Source organism: Protopterus annectens, chromosome 2.part0 (genome assembly GCF_019279795.1).
Source record: "Protopterus annectens isolate FY-2018-M chromosome 2.part0, PAN1.0, whole genome shotgun sequence".
In the NCBI taxonomy this organism is placed as follows: domain Eukaryota; kingdom Metazoa; phylum Chordata; order Ceratodontiformes; family Protopteridae; genus Protopterus; species Protopterus annectens.
Genome location: NC_056728.1, coordinates 403841156 through 403863655, shown reverse-complemented (window position 1 = coordinate 403863655; position 22500 = coordinate 403841156).

The following is a 22500-nucleotide window of genomic DNA, read 5'->3' as shown; positions in this document are numbered from 1 at the left end:
TGTGTTGTGTGTTTCTTGAGGACTGTAATGTGTGGGTGTGGGTTTGCTTTGTGTGTCTGTGCGATCTCGGAGGTAGAATATTAAAGTGGGGGGTGTGGGGGTGCAGCCTCCCACATGGGGGGTGTAGGGGGGCTTGCCCACCTGCTCATATGTAGTGTAGGATGGTTTGTTTGGATGTGGTGGGTAGCAGTGTGTCTGTGTGTGCGTGTTCTGCATTTGTGTTACTTTCGCGAGTTTGACTATCGCGAGTTTGAGTGTTTGGTAATGTGGGGTTTGGGAATCTGGCCCGGTACTGTGGGCGTCGTAATTGTGTGCATTCGGGATTCCATAGGTATCCCGTATACAGTGGTTGAAGTGTTCATATATGAGTATAACATGGACCACAGCAATCACACATTCCACCATGACCAAACTATATGAACAAAGGATATGGAGAGTATATGCCTATACACTATTACAAATATGTGCTATGGACATGAGCCAAAGATAGGGTTACCACCTGTCCCACTTTGCGAGGGACAGTCCCTCTTTGGGCGGTTGTGTCCTGACCAAAAATATTAAAAATGGCAAATGTCCTGAGATTGTAGGACATAATTATGTCCCATATTTTATGTAATAGTTGCATAAAATAGTTATTTCTGTATCTAAAATACCTAAATGTTACAAGAACAGGATAAGCAACTAAACTGCTACAAGAATAAGCTTTTATTTAGGCAAAAAAATAAAGTTCTATCCTTTGTACTGACTGTGGGTTTGTGTCGGCCTGTAAAATCTGATGTGTGTCCTGAAAATGTCCCATTATGGCCATTTGAAAAGGTGGCAACCCTAGCAGAAGAGGGTCAGTCACCAACACAACTTCAATGACTGAAAATACCTATGACAAAAATACACAGACAGCTTTCATGTAGCGACACTTTATAACATTCCGATGTATTGCCGAAAGGATTCAAGGACTAACATCACCTGCATGCTATACAGGAACCAATTAACAGTGCCTTAATGAATCAGCCTGCAATTACCATAGTATTAGTCCACTAAAGGATAGGTGTTCAAATAAGGAAGGAACCCTCACACGCATACCGAATATGTATAAAATCAGTTCCTACACATCTGCGTCTGCTATGTACACCCAACAACATCTCCCCCACACCCAAACCAATTACAATACATACTGTAATAACATCACAAATCATTCACTCATTGTACGACATCTGCAGAAGCCTTAACATACCTTGTCAGAGACACACTAACATGGCCCTATGTGAAATAGTTGCTGTTATACAATGGAACAGCTGCTAATGTTACAGGGTTTGTTTGCACTAATCCCATTTCAGAGGGTTGTGTGTACACCAGGAAGTGTTACCAATTACTGATTAACAGCACAGTATGATACACGTACACCAAACCAAAAATATCTGGTGTGCACACTGTAAACCACCTAACATTATATGCATAGCCATACAGCCTTGAGCTGCTCAAACATCCTTGCCAGACTGAAACATCTGCAGAAGTATCAGGTACAAACAAACCCTGCATAAGTAGCAATGTTCTGAAATATAAAACCTGTAGTCACATGTACAACAACATCTTCTAGCCATTACACACAATCCACGGGAGTCATGAAGCTAATATATCTCTGTGTGTCTCCATATAGCTGTTGCAATACATCACAAACAACACATCCAGGCTGTCTTCCTCGAAAGTAAGGCAAAGGGACAATGCCCAAGTGGAGTACTCAATTATACATCACAGTTGCCATGGTATTGGCTAATGGAGTAGCTGCACAGCTGATGTGCATGTAATTAACTACTTTGGAGCACCAATTGGTGGTCAGGATAGCACATGTTACCGATATTTAACTGTAAAAGGATGGCTTGTCACACATTCAAACCATCTGTATATACCAGCAGAACATTACAAAGAAGATTGAAACACAAACTGAAAAAGATTGAAATAACAGTCAATGACACCTCGGGTTACTAATAAGGTATGTAGAACACTCAGTATGCCTGTGTATGTAGTACCTGTGCTGTAATAATTAAAGTGTACACAATGCATATGGTGGAAACAGTTATATTGTAGTGATGTATTGTTGAGCATAGTAATGCTTGTAGTATTTATGTGTGTACTGCTGTAGGTCATAAGGCAAACACCTCATACACCACAAGGAATGCTATATAAGGGCTTTGAACCCAACAATTCCTCTCCAGCCGCTGTCAGTGGCAGGGTTGGTCCAACAAGTATGTGCTATAACAGGGGATAGTATATGTTGATATATTGTAACAGTAGGCATATGTATGGGTGTATTACTGAGAATAACATGTCGAAGGTGGGCCTACTGTGCAATTATGATTTGCATTGTGGGATATTGTGCCAATAACTGTGTAACGTACAGCACTGTAGGCAGATATGTATTACAGTTTACATAGCATTACTGTTATGTTAGGCAAACATTAGTTATGTCTATTGGCATTTACAATACACAATAACAGGATACATATGACTTGTAGTCACCTGACAGTTTATCAGCAGGATAGCAAAGTAAAATGGAAGAGCTAGTTAACTATACATGCACATAAGACATGTAATAGGTTTATAGGTTCATAGGTTCATAGGTAGGTACTAGGCTGTCTGCCCAAGGACATTTATAAGCCTAGCTAGAGTGTGTTGGCTTCCGCCACCTCCTTAGGTTAGTTCCCTGTGCCTCTGAACAGCAGAGCCATTAGTTTCCTGTGCCTCTGTCCAGCAGAGCCACTGCAGTGATCCCCAGGGTACATGTCTGTCTCCCATCCACCCATCAAGGTTTCTCTTGAAGAGTGCTAGTGAGGGTCCCTGCCTGATGTACATTGGAATCATGTTCCAAAGCATGGGGAGTCTCCGGGTCAGGAATCTATCCCTCCAGCATGTCCTACTTACCGTTGTGGTTAGGTTTATATCCCTAGAGCATGTGGCTCTCAGGGGCTTTTGTTTAGGTGGAGCATATCTATCAATACTGGGTTGGACATGGGCCTTATATGTCAAGCAGAGATCATCTCTGAGTGCACGGTATGCAACCTAGTACAGATGGAGTTTATTTAGTTGGGCTGCATAGGTCATCTGATTGAGTTCAGTAATCCTCTTGGTGTGGTACTGTTGTGGTCTTTCAAGCTGTTGCAGTTGTCTTGTAAGGTACATCGTAAATGGGGTGTTGTATTCTTTAATGGGTCTAATAAGTCATGAGTAGAGAGGCACAATGGCCTCCTTTGTTCTGGATGCGAACCCATTTGAGATTGGGGAGGCCACGTAGAAGGATATTCTAACCAACTTGGCAATATGGTTATCAAAGGAGAGATTGCTATCTACTTGGGTTCCCAGATCCCTTATTACCTTTTCTGTATGTATGGGACTACCATCTATGTGGTAGTCCGCGGGTAATTAGTTTTATCCAAAGGGGATGACTATGCACTTTTTGGCATTCAGCTTGAGGCCATGATATTGACACCAGGTACCTGTCTCAGTGAGACCCTTCTGGAGGGTGTCTGTATCAGCTAGGGAACCAATTATGGCCCCAAGTTTGCAGATGTCTGCAAACCATTTCAGCCAAAGTCCTCCTGTGCTTCACTGTACCTCAGAGAAGTATATACCGAACATGAGGGGTCCTAGGACTGAGCACTGGGGGATGCCACTTGTAACTGGTTTACAGTCGGACCTAGGGTATGCAACTCTCACTGTGTGGGTTCTGTCCATGAGCCACTTTGCAAACCATCTTGTGATGTAGGGGTTAATGTTCAGGTGGATGGGTATGTTGATAATACCACAATGGGGAATGGTGTTGAAAGCCTTTGAGAGATCAAGGTAGGCTGTGTGGACCTCTTACCCTCATCTAATGCCTTGGTAACTATCTCAAAGAACTCCACCAGGTTTAGGAGGCATGGTCTGCCGTTACCAAAGCCAAACTGAGTAGGGTCAAAGTTTTGGAGGTACCCATTGTCTCTGTGAATGAGATCCATTATGATGTGCTCCATAGCCTTGCAGACCAGGCTAGTCAGGCTTATAGGGCAATAGTTCCCATGGTCTGTTGTGGCACCACCTTTGTGGAGTGGGATAACTGTTGTTGTGCACCATTCAGGGGGCACAAAGCCTGATGTGAGGCTATTATTGAACATGGTGCTTAAGTGGGGAGCCAGTTCATTCTTAAGTTTGTGTAAAACGCAGCCTGGGATGTTGTCCGGTCCCATGGATGCTGTGTTTTTAGCTAAAGAGAGTGCAGCTTTTACCCGCATAGTTGTGATTACAGGGACTCTGCATTCTTCCTGTATAGATAAGGGCCCTTTAGGGGGTGAGAGGGCGGATAAAGTTAGCACTGAACCTATCTGCCAAGATGTTGGCAATATCAGTTGGTTCTGTAATTTTCGTGCCTTTGTGCTGTAACTCAGAGCAGATCTGGGTGTGGCCATCGAGATTCTTGACATAGCTATATAATGCTTTGTGGTTGTCTTTGGAATTAGTGGTGATTTTGTTTTCGTAGATAGCTTTGGAGGATCTTATAAGGGATCTCATCTTCTTACTGAGGCTGACCAGGGAGCTCCTCCACTCATGGGATTGTACTCTCTTTTGCAACAGTTTCTTCTTTCTGTTGTACAGTTTGCTTATGGCAGGGGACCACCAGATTGGCTTCCTTTTTTTGGAGGAAAGCATCTTGGTTCTGTTTGGGATAGCATGATCCATGCACTCGTGTAAGTGCTTATAGAGTGCATTTGTGTAGGATTCAGCAGTTGTAACTGTATTGTCCATCTGCATGGGTGTCATGAAGTTCACCACTTCTGTCTTAAGAAGCATGAAGTTGGCTTTGTAAAAATATTTTACTGTGGTTTCTGTAATGGGGGTGGGGGCAGGATGTGGATATCAAGGGTGATTAGCTTATGGTCGGATCGGACCAATGAGGAGTTGACTTCAGGTGTGGAACACCAGTCACTCATGTTGGTAATGACTAGGTCTAGGATATTGTTGCCCCTGGTGGGGGTGTGGATAAGTTGATCCAGGGCATTAGAGTTTATGAATTCCACAAAGCGCTGAGCTAATGAGTTGGTACATGAGTAGTTTTCCCAGTTAATGGTGGGGTAGTTGAAGTTGCCCATTATTAAGGTGTTTTGTTGAACCCTAATGATTGCCAGTACATCAAGAAAAGAGGAGTGGGAATCCTGGGGCATGATGGGGATCTGTAGCAAGCTACAATTTGGATTGCAGTTTTTCCCAGAGTTAGTTGCACTTGGATAACCTCGGATGCATTGTGCTAAGAAACTATCCTAGAGGTGTGGATATCCTTAATGAATATGGACACACCTCCACCTTGGGTGTTTCGGTCCAGGTTACATGGCCGAAAAGTGTGGTATGAGTTATAGCCTGGTAGTGCAGGGGTGTTCTCTGGAGCCTTGAACCAGGTCTCAGTCACTGCACAGATATTGATGTTTTCCATTTCAAGGAGTGCCTCGAGTGATGCATTTTGAGATTTAGACTTCTAACATTGAGTAGCATTACCCTCAGTTTTTGCTTGCCTGTTCCTGTTATGATGGTGAATTTGTTATTTCAACCTTGCCTAAAAAGGCACTATAGGGGCAGCAAAAGCCTTAGCCAGTATCCGGAATCCCAGGGGCGACAGGTGCAGGCCATCTGTGGCAAAGCATCGTGGTCTGTCGACCATGTCATCCCAAGCAGACAGATACTGGATCCCCTTAGAATGACACCAGAAACTTAGTCAATTGTTGAAGTCAATCATTTTGCCCTTGTACTACGGTATCATTCTGGGCAATGGCAGAATGCTACTCAGGGCTAGGGTCATACCTGCCTGGGCTACAAGTTCGGAGAGCTCTTCCATGTCTCTTGTCAAGTAGTCCAGGGAGGAACATCTCAGGTCATTCACACCAACATGGACAATGACAGAGTCATATTTGTACTTGTTGTGGATTGACCTGAGTGTGTGGGTTATGTGGCAGATCCTGGTACCCAACAGGCAGCTGAGAGTAACTTTCTCCTTGTTTAGCCTGGTGAGTGGGACATCAGTGTGCCTGACTATAGAGTCACCTATGACTAGTGTGTTGGGTACATTGTTTTGCCTTATTGGCTGTGGTTGAGTGGCACACCGAGTCTGTGGGCTATGTGTCATTTGGGTTGTGTTGGGGGACGGAAGCTGCTTGTGTTTCTGCTTTGGAGGTCTCTGTTGCTTAGGCAGATTATTATTGAGAGCCTCTGCGAATGTTTTTGTGTTACTATGTGTGGATTTTGGTGGTGTAGATTTAGTGAGACTATGTGATGAATGTGGTGTGGTGCAAGTGTTTACCTTCTCCTCATGACTGTCAAGTCCAGTCTTGGTTGGAGAGAGCTTTACCTCCAGTTTGGTTAGATAAGTGCATCTCTCACAGGTTGTAGTGGTGGGTGGTAGGAGGAGAGGGTTGTCTGTGTATATGAGGCAATTTCTACATTGCCTCAAGATGCCCAGATTCATCAGATAGACAGGAGACAACAATGGGAGCTGACCCCTGGACATGCCTGAATAAAAAACTAATTTCCTCTAGATAAATGAGGAAAGTGAGTACAAGAGCTGTTTTTCTCTATGCAAGTGAGAAAAGTATGTACAAAAACTGTTTACCTCTAGGTAATGAGGAAGATTGAGTGCTATAGTAATTAGTAGCTTATTTAGTGCTTACAAGTTCTGAACAAGTGCTGAGCATGAATAAGCAATCCAGATAGGGTCTTGGATAACATAAACACACCACCCCCCAAAAAAGGTACACAATCATATATCCATATACACTACACTACAGAACCACAACTATGCAGGTACAAGCTCACTCAGGCTGCATGGGACCTGTCCACATCCCAGGTTGTATCATACACATATGGCAAAACAATTTGCTCTCCACATACACATCATGTAAAACATAGCTTCATGTCAGGTTGTGTACACACTGAATGGTGCACACCAACAGTTATCACAACCCACAACAGGGGAGACACCACTGATAATGGGAAGTACTGCACTACTACCCTGCTGTGTCTGGTCTGAAAGGCCATGAACCTTGATCAACTTATAAGATGTCAGCAGTACAGATGTAGATGACAGTAAGGTTGATTTCACACAGCATATCATAACCTTGCCAGGTCATAGGACATCATCACCCATACTGTGTTCCACCTACACTCAGTATACTAGATGTACATTCCTATGTCACAGGAGTGTTTTGCAACTGGACTGCTGGCAGAACCAACACTACAGAAGGTGTCTGAATAATACATGCACATCACACCAGTGCCAGCTACAGTAAGACAGGGTTAATTCATTGTACTCTCCCTCATTGTAGTATATACTACACAGACTAACAGAAGGCAACTGCCTATTGAAGTATGCGAATAGCTATGACCTAGGAGCAATAGCTGACTCAATGAGTGTTGCGGACAACATACAGAAGGGGCTTTGTGGGTGAGGTGTGTGACATATGGCCACAATCTGACAGCTACATATTGCATTGTCACCCCTATGTTAATAACCCTGTACCCATGAACTACCACCTAGGCAGCGGTCATCATAATGGACACTGTGTGTAAGGGATGCAGCTGGGCAGTTGCCTTTCCTGTGATAGTTATGTCACCACATCTGTCAGGTAGTCGTAAGTGGCAACCCTAATCATGACAGGGTTCCATCCATGAATATAGAGATCATTGTTGAGCCATACTCAATACTCAAGTGACCCATATCAGATCACATATTTCCTTTAAGGGGTATTGGCCATGTTCAGATGGCCTACACCAGCCTTCCCAATCCCCATCTCCACTATGTAGCATGATGCCTACCCTGAATAAAGCCATGTCCAACTCAGTGATGTCAGACATGCTACACGTACACATCCTGATCTCAAACACATACTTCATGGACATCCACCTTCCTAGTACAAGGATCACCACATGCTGGACAGATCATTGTCCCATACACTTTACATACTCCTGCCATACTATGCATCCCTGTCCAGCAAAGCTGCACAATGCCCCTCTTTCAGACATGGTGTGATGACCACATGGTAAATATATCATTAACCCTGTGGCACTGCTTTATCTGGCCCCAGAAACCCGCCTGTCAGCTACAGCTAGGTAACCTTTCATCCAAGGCTCATACATGGCCCAGGGCATATAGCTTACTATTTGACTTTGACCGTACATGCTATAGTTGATATCCATTCCTGCAAATACCATCAGGCTAGCCAATGTCCCATGTGTATCACATGTGCAACACAGGTGATACATGGCAGGATGTTGAACTGCTGTACAGTGCCATGTAGATGTATATGGCAAAACACATACATGTAAACCTTCCGTAAGCAAGTCTGCAGGGTTACAGGTCATGTCCGTTAAGGCAGTGTAAGTCTTTATATGTGACATATACACAGCATCAAGGTCGGCTGCATTAATGTGGTCACATCCAGGCATGTGCTGATAGATAAGAACACCAGTACAGGCAAACAGACATGCACACATCAAGACAGCATCCACATGGATTATGAGCAATGTAATCAGGTGACACACACACATATATGGTGATAATATCCAATCACCATTGAGTGTCAAATGTGTGTGACACAAACATGTCACTGGTGTCAGTGTCATGTAAATTTGCAATAACAACTATTTAATCATAATAAATGTGATACACATGTATGTTCAGCTGTAGCTCTGTAGGTCTCTGTGAGTTACTGTGACTGGTCTCCATCATTATGTCTTCCAGGTATGTTGCATGCAAGGCTACCACCTTATACCCGCTTGGAGGATGAGGCCCTCATCCCATACCTACATGATAATCATCATGTACTGTTCAGCCATGTGCCACAGGATGCACAGCAGTGGGATGCCCTGTGGCAGGAACTTCACAGGAGGGTGAATGATGTGGGTGGCCACAACCACACATACCAGCAGGTGCGTAGATGCTGTACAGACCTAATTAGATGGGCGAATCAGCATGTGAATGCAATCACCAGGGAACAAGGTGCAACAGGTGGTGGGCCACCAACTCAGCCCCCACTCACACATACTGAGTAGCTACTGGCCAACCTGGGGACACCTGCAGAACAACATCCACAAGCCTTAGCTGATATCGTGGAGGTGGGTGTCTCACAACCACCGAGCCTGGAGTTGCCTGGTAAGTCACTACTGCACATATAACAACTATATTCCATATAGTTACATGTGTCACTGTACAATATGTAATGTAACATCATATGCAAGGCATGTATACATACATGCTGCATACTATAGTATGCTACTCTGTGTATGCACACATGTGCATACGCCATAGTATAGTCTATTGTACTGGCATATGTGTTAACATGCACATTGCACCCTGTAGCTATCATACAGGTGTGGATAATGATCATACTGCTGTGTCACTCCTATTTTGGTACCTCTGGCGTTTCGCTGTGACAGCAGACCGTTGCAGGTGAGACTGTTATTATTTATCAGGCATGTTAATGCACAGATCTATCTGCCATGTGGCCATTTACCACATGTACACATAATGTATGGCCCTGTCGCAATATACAGGTTGGACCTGCATTGATCACAATGGCTACCCATGTGCAATACTTGCAAACTATGTGAAACACCGACATGAAATCTCACAAACTGTCATTGCCAGATGTGTGGACAGCTGTGCATACAATGGTGGAGGTGTTGTTCACTGTAGGGACATGTACTACAGATCAGAACTACACATGTGGGGAATACAAACAGTACTACACAGTGAGCTGGAGTATGGCCAGCCCACAGGATTCACCGGTGTGGATTATACCTCTGCTATGAATGTCACACAATGTGATGTGCTATCTGACATGTTCATGACATCTAGTGGGCTGGCTGCAACACTGCCTAACTATCTTGAAAAACATATCCCACATACCAAACATACCACCCTTTGTCTGCATAACCCTGTCGTCAGTGGAGCATATGCCATCTATGGGTGTATGTCATATAGGACAACACAGACATGTGAAATAGATGCCCATCACAACCATTTGGCCAACACATGCTCACACATGGCCATGGAGGATGGCCAGAGACATGAAACAACACACGCAGTAGACGTGATGTGCTTGTGTGTACACCCTGTCATACATTGGCTCCACATGGTCCAACTATGGCCTTTGTGTAATGGTTATATTGCAGATGTGGAACACTAGACATCCTACAGGCCTGTGTACATCTTGAGTAGGTGTGACATCAATCTACCACATAAGATGTGTTGAACATCTTAAGTGTTTCACAACATGACAGCAGTCACCTGTACAGTATCCACATACATACACAGACAACCACATCAGCCCACAGATACAGTACATTCCCCTTGCTGGTGTCGGACATCACTGTCATCCTTACTCCTCATGTGTGTGTGTGTGTGTGTGTGTGTGTGTGTGTGTGTGTGTGTGTGTGTGTGTGTGTGTGTGTGGTACACAGATGTCATGTGGGACATGGTTTACCGATGAGTTTGCCATGTCTAACCATAGTTGCCAGGCAGCAACAATATGGTTGCAGATGTGCAGGGGTGTCACCCGTATACCCTTCAGTGACCTGTGTCACACATTCCACATCATGGTTTAGTGTGTATACACCTCAGTGATGTGGGTCACATTCCACAGTATATATGTATTGTATCTGAACACAGTCATGGCTATGAACTGTGTCTGTAACTCACACTGTATAGCAATAGAGATGCCACATGATTCCCTGCAATGGCCATGCACATCAGCTAAATGTGCAGTATATCTGTAGGGCAGACAGACAACACTGCATTGGGATACCATTGCTCCACTGTATATTTGACAGGACACCATCATGTTAAACATGTATGGATGTCATTGCACACGTCAGCAGATCACATGTCATACTACATGTGATTGTCAAGATCATATGCTACACATCAGACAGGTGTACTGTTAACCTGTGCTGGTCTACATGGTGTAACACAGGGATGTATGCTAACTACTACTATGATTGTGTAATTTGCATGCCTTCTGCTATGACACATGCATGCTGTTGTGTGCAACCCAGGGATGTATGATAACTACCACTATTACTGTCTAAGCTGCATTACATCTGTCATATCACATGCATGTTGCATGCCTTCTGTCATATCACATGCATGTTGGGTGCCATAGCGTGTGTCTGTGTGTGTGTGTGTGTGTGTCTGTGTGTGTGTCTGTGTGTGTCTATTGTATAGATTGTAATGTATAGTTCTTGTCTGCCCCTCACAGGTGTTGATGTAGGTATGTTCCCTTCCTGCGGTCCATCTGATGTTAGTGCCCCCACAGACTCTAGCAGTGATGATGAACATATGATTGAGGCACAGGCAGGGTTGTCAGGGGCTGAATCTGTGCCATTGGTTGCCATTCCACCTATATCCCCCTCGTCCCCACACACAGCTCTCATACCAACACATACCCCATCACCAGTGGCCATAGAGGAAGGACAGTTGGCATGTGGTAGCTTGGAACAGGAAAGTGTGGAGGCTATGGAAGGTGTGCCTGAATATCATGGTATCAGCCAACTGACTGGTGATGCCCCACACAGGCATGTGGCCAGTGCTGCTCGTAGGAGGATCTCTGGCCAACATGCCCCTGCAAGACAGAGCGCAGCAGCTGGCGTAACCAGATGCATGTTTCAGGCGGTAATGGAGGCACAGGCACATGCTGCATTGTACAACAGAGAAGATCAGAGGGCTGCTGTTCATTCTTTAAACAACAACATCCAGGCAGTGTCAAATGCTCAACAGCAGATTGCTGAAGTTTTGGATAGAAGATTGGGTGACATGGTTGGAGTCCTTGACCATGGCATGACAATCCGCAAGCGTGAGATGTCTGTGCTGGAACATCTAGTAGGAGTGAGGCATTGGGCACGTGGACGTAGGCCAGCGACATCACTTGTTGCAGGTCTACGTGAATGAGCTAACTCACATGTCCACTCCCATATTGGCAGTAGCAGCAGCAGTGCAGCTGGTGCTGTGCTGTCCACACCAGGACACAGCAGGCCATGTGCACATGGCCCTGGATGGTCCCAACAGGGACATGGTTCCAGTGGACATGTGTCATCAAACAGTACCCAATCTGCACCTCTGCCTGGTAGTGCCCGTGCAACCCCTGGCAGGCACAGGTCACGTGGCTGTGGCTGGCACTGTGAACTGTAAAACCTGACCTGTACAGTCCACAGCTGTCAATAATATCCCTGTGTAGGCCAGACACATGCCAGAACTGTGTTTGCATACATACACGCACACACCGGAAACATACGTAGGGCACAGCAACACACACATGCATAACATCCACACACACCCAATGAGATCAAAGGCCCTAACCCACACATATAATGTCATCCAATGGTGCAGCCTAGGCCTCTGGCATACATTATCACACAGTGCATATTATGATGCCTGTGCTGCATCCCTGTCATCCACACCATCAGTGCAGGAACATGCTCATATGGTCTGATGCATAGGGTGAACAGACTAGGAAGATAAGTGTAAATTACAATTTTTGTGTGCTGTTGACAGGCAGCAGACATACCATACCATGTAGTACAGGTTTAGAATGCATTTTGTATTGTCAACAGTATGTGTCATGTGTAACAACAGTAACTGCATGTTGGTCTTGATGTTCTGCTTTCCTCCTTCAGGTCTAATTGCATGTGCCGGTGGATGTCAGTGTTTGCAGTTAGTGTCCCATATGTAAATGTGGACTACTCACAGGTATGTATGAAAATACCAGCATGCACTTTGTAGCTTCCACATCACAGTTAAAAAGTCCCACGTTCCAAGCACGTCTACAGATCTACTGATGCAAGAGTATGATAGCTGTGTATTAAGCTACTGTGGCTAGAGATGTGACATCCATAGTGTGTGACATCACAGGTACAGTTACATGGAGTGGGGAGGTAAGAGAATGGTCTAGCTGATGACAAGGGTAGAGGCCAGTGGAAAGCGTGATGCCTCATTGGGAAGCAGTAATACACATTCTCATGATAGGATGCGAACACACAACTACACCCACACACATAGGTATTCACACACATGTATTCAGAGACACAGTAACACACCCACACACTCATGGATTCACTGACACAGTAACACACACACACACACACACACACACACACACACGCACACACACACACACACACACACACACACACACACACACACACACACTTGCTAGTGTTGTGGTGAGGACCCCTGTCTATGTGCAAATCATCATTACAGTACTGTGCACTTACATGATGCGCCACAGAGATTACACATGTACAGGTAGTCAGTATGGCCTAAGATCGAGGACAACAACAGGAATAGTAGAGTGCATCGCCTGGATGGGGGGAGGGGTCTTATCAGTTCACTATGGTAACATACATCCTCACTACAGGGACCAGACAGCCACATACATACACACACACACACACACACACACACACACACACACACACACACACACACACACACACACACACACACACTGTGGCATTCACTATTGAATACACCTATGTTACGCACATACAGATACCTCGCATGTGTGAGATACACACCCCTACCTATGTCCTGCTTTCTACATTGCAGTCTGTATAGATGTCTACAACAGTGTACAGGAGAGTGAGTAACAATTGAGATGTATTCCCCACCATAGGTGACATATATGGACACACACGCAACCACATATGCCAGTACTGTGAATCAAACACCTGCCTATCTCATGATACATATGACAAACCTACAGCAGTATTGCATGTGTTACAAAGTGTACTGACACTTCCTTTGGCAACTGTGCTAATATATGCACACGGGAGGTCTTAACTGTTACAGGTGTCAAGTGATTTACCTTTGGTGTCACCCTGACCACTGTCTAAGTTGTGTGTCTTCCCCTTCAATTAACAAAACCATAGCTTAGTGGTTACACAGGTTATTGTAGGACTGCTTGTGACACACCTGTGAGCTGTCTTCAGCAAACATCCATCTGCCAAGTTGCCCCACCACTTAGTTATGTCCACACATCTGTCCATACCTGAAGTACATCTTACCGTACTTTCAGCATATCACCATATACAGTTGGCAATGTTGAGGCTGCATTGCAACTGCATGATGTACTAAGACACATGTCACTTGCAAACATCAGCAACTGCACACGCATGGTATCTGAATGCACACCACTACATGTACATGTGTGTAGATCCTACATTCCTGTCATTTGAGCATGTTTGTAGGCATTGCAATTGGTGGACATGTGTAATGACATACATAATACATGGACTGTTGTATGATATGATAGGTGTCATGGGTAACCAATACAGAGGGAATGTTACCTCTGTCATCATTGATATCACACCTTATATACTGTTAGCATTCAGCAGCCATGGACCTACCTTCCATGTGCATGTGTGTAATGGCTGTAGCCACCTGTCTGCACAAAAGACAACAACAGCTATGCTATTTACATATATGTTGTATGTGTGTGGCATGTATATATCCAGGGCTGGTACATGTATGTCATATCCAAACATGAGGGTGTTTACTGGTGTACAGTCATCTGTTAGTGCTGTAGATAACCGAGGGCCCCTGGTATGTGTACAGCTGACCTGGTTACAAACAGTAGTACCATTGCATTGCATAACACATGATGCAACTGTGTCAGTACACGGGTACTCTGTACAGCTGATGTAGAGCTAGGTACAGTCCACTGGTCAAAGGTCACATGGTGTTGTACTATTATATGTCCTACCACATGTATGTATGTGTGTTGGTGGTCTGAGGGCATGATGGTGTCTGAGGGTTACATCCTAGAATACAGCTTTTGACACTGTGACCTGCACCTGACTCATCTGTGATGCTTTTTGTGGGAGTACTGGTCAGTGCATGTGAGTGGCCTTTATGTATGTGTGGACACCACCACCTGGAGTGGTCCGTACCTGTGTTATGGCCCACATGTCTGGTTCTGATGTATATGGTAGTAGTGCTATTGTGCAGTAGAGAGCCTTCAGCCAGGTGTTCCTCACTGCACAGATGTCAGTATTCCCCATTGTTGGATCTACAGTGAGCAGCTGTGATTACGAACATTACACATCTAGCACTGGTTAGCATAAGCATACAATGCAGTTGTCCTGTAGGTGTCAGGGTGTTATCTTGTGTTTAGGACATTTGACTTGGAATGGCACTATATGGGCGAATGCAACCTAGGTATTATCCCCACTCCCTTGAATCATGGATGCATGTGATATGTGACAAAGGCCTGTCTACTTTCAGTCATGTCATCCCAGAATGACAAACACTGGACAACCTAGTAATTACAGCAGGACATTGGCTCATTGTGTTGGTCAAGCAGTTGCCACTCCTAGCAAGACATAACTGCGAGTGGTAGTACTGTGCTTGGTATAGAATGGTACATCTAAGGTGACAGACAGCAGCAGACATTGTGTGATACATGTAGTGCAGCGTTCCTGCTAACAATGACAACTACTAACACTGGAGTCCATTACAATGTGTTCTTTACGTCTAACTGTAATAGCATGGTCACTATGGCCTTCAGTGTTTAGAATCAGAGTGCATCCCAAACAGCCCTGTGCTACTAAGTGTATGAGCATGCCCAGTATAACCTTGTGTAGATGGAGACATAGTGCATTCCGAACAGCCCTGGGCTACTAAGTGTGTGAGCAAGCTAAGTGACACCTTGTGTCAGTTATGTGCCTCTATGTGTATGGGCATGGCCATTGTAACCCTGTATAGTGATAGTAGTTGTCCAGTCCACAGATGGACATACTCCATTTCAGGATGGATTCCTACTTTAAACACACAGATTCACAGGTATGTACATCTTAACTGCCAGCATCCCTGTTGATGTCCGCATTCCTAGAAGGTCATAATGACAGCCTTGAAATGTGTAGTCTCTGTGGCGCGACTAGTAACTATGTAGTATTGTAATAGTGATCTGTAGATAGGCAGGTGTTCTGATCCCACCACTGGCGTGTGTGTGTGTGTGTGTGTGTGTGTGTGTGTGTGTGTGTGTGTGTGTGTGTGTGTGTGTGTGTGTGTGCGTGTGTGTGTCTCCATCTGTCTGAGGACAGAATAATGCTTTTAAACTGCTCACACTCAATACAATTCCTATACTAATCTTTGGCAAGGCTGATGATGTCACCCACCAAGAAATACACCTCTGGGAGTGCTGTGACCCAGTAACTTGCTAGTGTGTTCTGTAACTGCGTAATGCTGTAGTGTAATAAAGTAGTTAGGTTGGTTTTCTAATCCCAGACTTGCCAACTGTGTGTGTATCTCCATCTGCCTGAGGACAGAATAATGCTTTTAGACTGCTCACACTCCATACAATTCCTATACCCAACTTTGGCAAGGCTGATGATGTCACCCACCTAGAAATATACCTCTGGGAGTGCTGTGACCCAATAATCTCAGAAGCGCGTTCTGTAACTGCGTAATGTTATAGTGTGGTAAAATAGTTAGGTCGGTGTTCTAATCCCAGATTTGCCAACTGTGTGTGTGTGTCTGTGTGTGTGTCTCTGTCTGCCTGAGGACAGAATAATGCTTTTAGACTGCTCACACTCCATACAATTCCTATACCCAACTTTGGCAAGGCTGATGATGTCACCCACCTAGAAATACACCTGTGGGAGTGCTATGCCTCAATAATTTCGGTAGCGCATTCTGTAACTGCATAATGCTGTAGTGTGATAAAGTAGTTAGGTCAGTGTTCTAATCCCAGACTTGCCAACTGTGTGTGTGTGTCTGCATGAGACAAGTACAATGCTCTGTAGAGTATGCACTCTCTGTACAAATCACATAACCACCTTTGTCAATCCTGCTGTTGTCACCCACCTAGGAATACACCTATAAGAGTGCTGTAACCCAGTATTTGCCGTAGTGTGTGCCCTAAATGCGTATTGCTGCAGTGTGATACGGTACATAGGGGTTTGAATACAGGACAAGGCAAGTGTGTGTGTTTGGCTGCCAGAGCCTGTGTAGAGGTGGCTGTGAGTGTCTAACCACTAGACATGTTGGGGAGCAAATTTTGTAGTTTTCTATATGATGTCCATCTTATGACACATTGGCCACCTCACGAGGAGTACAGATGTCAGTCAGCCACGGGACTGTGTTGGCAAGCCATACCCCTACATCTGGCAAAAGGCCTGGGGAACAAAGTATGCAACCCTACTAGTACCTGATATATGTCCTGCACCCATGTGTCATACACAAGCACACTTGCCTAGGATATCCTGCTATGTTGCTAGTCCCATGCACATTGATGACAGATAGTAGGCATGGTGTGATTGCAGTGGGCTTAAGAGGTCATGGCACCCTGTACAGTAGTACAATAGGCACATAATTGTGGACAATGTGCCTTCACTATTTTCCCCACTGGATGCCTGCAACATATGTGGTGCCATCAAATGTGATCCACAGAGGCCATACAATGCTGTACACATGTGCCCTGTATGGACCAATGCCAATGACACCAGGGAATACCTGTATCATGCTATCAATGCAGGTGCAGGATTGACCTGCTGACTATAAGCAGGTTTTGCCACACCAGGCCAGTATTGGCATATCGGGGGATATCAGTCTGTGTACACAACATGTGCCTGCCAAACCAGGTACACCTGTACATGTCACTGTACAGTATTGTGGGACATGCACATCCCAGGCAATGTCCATGTGAAGGACTATCAAACACAGACATGGCATGCATTGCAAAGCTATGGTCATACACAATGGTAACCAGGATGTCAGGGCAGATCATGCAGTACCCATCTGTGTGAGACATTGCAGACACTACACCCCTGTACCACACTGCACACCATTGTTGGGTGGCGCAATGCCAAGGATTACCCCTCACTCAGCCTTGTACAGCCATCTTGCACAGCCAACCACTACACACCCATGAAGCAATACATACATGCATGTCAGTACTGGCACCTTGTGTCTGCATGTGGGTTATGATGCTCCCAACCACATTCATTCCCAGTATAACCCTCATTGGCATACCAACAGATGTCAAACACTTTCACATGCCCTAGCCCATAGAACCTCCAGATATCCCCTGTGGTGCATGTAGTCCTGTGCATTAATACAGTGTGGCAAACTAAGTAGTTAGAGTGTGTATTTGTGGCCCTGGCAAAGAGTGTCAATGCGAGTCCATTAGAGAGCATGGCTATGGTGACAATGGCATCCATTCACGTGGACAGCCATGTGTGCTATACCTAATGTATGTCTACTATATCTCTGTTGCAGATGTGTCTCACCTACACACATATATGTTCTTACAGTACAGCAACATGTTGGTTTTGTGGCACATGTAGTAACTTCATGCACATGTAATAGTAATGACTAGTCAGTCAGGGGTTTGACCCCTGTACTGTTAGGTGTGTGGCAGATGATGCTTAGGGTTTATTCTCCAAGTCCTTCTCTGGTATACTTTGTCTGTCCCTCCCACACACTCTCTGGTGGATGTGGAGGTGTACACCTGCTCAGCAGCAGCATGTGTATTTTAAGTGATGGACATGATCAGGTGATGGCCTCTGCACCTATTGCAGTCCTCCTCTAGCTGATTGCATGTGGAACAGCTGTGATGGTGTTCCCATAGCCATTTGCATGATAAACACAGTACACTATCTAGGAACATCATGTTGGTGTTTGGCCATGACAGTCGCTGTGAGTGGTACCTGGATGTGGTGTTCTGAAACGGCATCACATACGATATCTGGATGTTCCTCAAACATCATACACAGTGGGAAATAGCCTAAATACAGGAGGGTGATGTACCACACATGACTACAGCATGTAAGTGTAGCTATGCTGCTTTGAGACTACTGCCTGTTTAACATGTTGTGTGTGGTAATGGCTATTCTGCATGTTTTAAAACAGACATGACAGTGCTCTGTTCATGAGGTAACCCCATCTGTAGGGTAAGCTGTGGACTGGTCAGTGTGTGGAACCATTTGTTTCCTGTGTTACACACTGAACACTCATCTGTGCACAGCAGGAGCATAGTGTGAAGATTGCAGACAGTACATGGTGATAGGGATGTGTTACTGATATTGCATCCCTGACTGGGCATATGTCACATGAAACAGTGATATGACAGACACTGTCTGGGGTTCCCAGTGACAAGCCAATAATGGGCAACTATTCATAGCTGCAGTCACACGTGTACTACACATTGTACAGAAGTCATGCAGTATATATGCATGTGTTGTGTTCCCTCTGCAAATGTATACCATCTGTTGTGTTGGGTTGATGGTGATATCTATGCATACTGTTGTAGGTAATCCTGAATGCTGTTGTCTATTACTAAGCCATATCTGAGTTTAAACTGCAACACCATAGGCTGTATGGGTTGGGAGGTCCCGGCAGAACCTCCTGTTCAACTTCAGCTGACCATGGCACCGGGCACCAGCACATCTGGGGCCCAGCCTTGGACCTCAACCTCTGTTGGCTCTGCACCACCTTCTGGTGGTACCACCACTAAGGATGGGGCATGTCCCCCCCTGGGAGCAGGGCCAGACAGGAACATGTCTGCTGTTGTGCAGTCCCAGAAGTGGTGCATTGGGGGGCTTCACTAAAGGGTTCCAAAGCCAGATATGCAAGCTCAGGGGCGGAGTGCCACATTTACAGGGTGAGGCTGCCCCTCCTGGACAGCCCCCAGCACTGCCTCCTTTGCAGCTGTTTTGGTGCAGTGGCAGCTGCCCATGGCTGGGGACCTCCATCCCACTGTTCCCATGGGCTTGTGAATGGCGAACACCCATCCCCATCTGAGGTGTATCCCCCCACATGTGTCATATACCGACCCTGTATCCTCCACGGGAAAATCTACTCTCCTTCCCCCACATCCCACTCTCACCCTATGGAAACATAAGTCCAATCAGTTCCTAGGACAACATCTGCCCTATACATAGCTGTCCATTTTACGCACGTGCCCACTGGACACATGTAACCCTTGTAATATGCATCACAACATACTCTTGTTATCCTCACCTCTGTCCCTCAGGCACACGATCCTGGTATGCACATCACTCCTAAATGGTCCAGGTACATGTGATGCAGATGACCCCATTGTACACACAACACTACTGTTCCCTCTGTGGTTACCCCATTTACCTTTATCATGATGATGATGTTGCACACAGCGCCTTGCAAGAGTACTGTTGTCACATAATGATTGGACAGGTACTGTTGTGTTAATGTACATTACATGCACAGAGTGATGTATACAGACAATGTACAACTGTTTGCGTGTATGAATGACACATGTCTGTCTGAAGGAGTCTTGATGTTACATAAGAAAATACCACCACATAATACAGGCGTCACTGGTGTTTCCCTTTTCATTTGTTTGTAATTCTTTGTTGCCACATGGTATGTTCCTGATATATCTCTATATATGTATGTATGTACCTATATGCTGGACATAAACACTCACATATACATCTACATGATGGGATACATTCCTATACTGTTGAATGACTGCGCTGTATGATATGTTTGTGGTAATGTCCATTGTCTGTATATCTGCCATGGTGTATTGGTAAATCACGTTAGCTGTGTGTGCAGGGTCCTGGTTCCGAGCCTTGCAGTGGCCGTTTATTTTGTTGCAGGGCAGAACAAGGCCATTGGACATGGAGGGAGTAAGGGACATTAAAGCAGTTGTGAGTGGGTGTGCATGGGTTTGCATGGTGTTAAGCAATGCTAACCTCTCGTTGCAGCTACTTACACTTGGTTAGCCTCTACATTGCTTTACCAGTGCAATACTCGCATACTGGTAGCCAAACAGGCACCCGCTCACTCCCTTACTTGCAAATGCACCGAAATTGGTGCTTGCATCTGACACTCACACCCCTGAGTGGGAGCGAGGACCACAATATTACCTTGTGATGCCTATTACATCGGATTACATGCCTACAGTATTGGGAATGGCTGCCCATTAAGCGACAGCATGCCATTCGACTGTACAGAATCAGCGACCTGTCCAGTGTTTTATTTATATTATTTGTGTGCTCCTCTTACAATCTGCACCCATCTGACTGATACGTGGGAACCGAGACTCTTCAATACAGAAAAGTAATTGGGTTTTGGGACCCACATCCGTCGGCTGAGTCATGCTACAGCATACCTATGATTCTATCATCTTTCTAAGGTAGTCAGCGGAATATGCACTTTCTGTCCCTATCAGACCTCCCATATGAATGGGGAAAAATGAAGACTGAATCAGGGACACTGCATAACTACATCAGGGACACATTTAAAATGTTGGTGCTATTAACCTGACACATTGACAGACCCAGAGCATATGTATTCATACACATTGTTAGAGATACATGCTGTTTGTTGTTGTTGCTGTGTCTTTCGGCTTTTCCCGGTTAGGGGTCGCCACAGTGGAACTCCGGTCCGCTAATGATTGGCAGTAGATTTGTACGTGCCAAGTTGCTGGCCCTGATGCACAACCTTAAACGAAGGTACGCCCATTCACACATGTCTCCACACAGAAGATGCTCTAGCTGAAAATCGAACAGGACAATGTCTTACTGTGAGGCTACAATGCTACCGCAGCACCACCACCGCAGTTGCTGTTTATGACTCATAATTGTTGTTGTTATTCATTACATGTAATCCACCACCTTTCCTCCTAATATCACTAGTTCTAGGTGGGTTTAGGTGGGACAAAGTAAGATTCTGAGTCGTAATCAGGGACGTCCCTGGTAATCGGGGACAGTTCAGTGGTATGGTCCCTATGTGCTCCCCCAATGGTTTACAAACTATCCAGTGGATGTGCTCTTAGGGGTTGGGAGTATGGGTGTCAGCTATGCCCACATCGGAATGTTACTTACATCCACGGGGCGGTCCTAATACAGCTCTGCCATCCAAAACCTGCACGTCTAGGCCCATAATCACACACAAATACGGTCAATAAATGGCGTTCGCACAACAACTGAACCAGCAAACAAATAAATAAAGCTTACGCCAACTGCTATGCTGTCATGAGATGCCGAAACTCCAACCTTGCCGTTATTAAATGACAGTTCGAGAAGACCATTTAAAATAATCCAACATTTAATGAAGGCAAAAGTAAAAAACGTCTGACAACATACTGAGAGTTAAGCGCTTTCACCTGTTTACAATACGGGCTTCTTCAGAACTAAATTCAATGAATGAAACAGTTGCCATTTAAATTAATTATTTGGCGCCAAAAATGTAGCCAAATTTAAAGCTATAGCAGATAAAATTATAACTGTTCGTATATCTAAACATTAAAAAATAGAATATAAAATTCAACATAAATCATTTCCCTACACTTGTTAGCTGCTAATAGTTTGAATAAAAAACTACGAATTATTAATCAAGCATTATTAAGCAGCGGCTTGATGGAAATAAAGTCGTTCAACACAGGGGGGGTGGAGGCATCAGTAAATAATTGCCACGATTAAAATTAAAGACATACTGAATAGGAA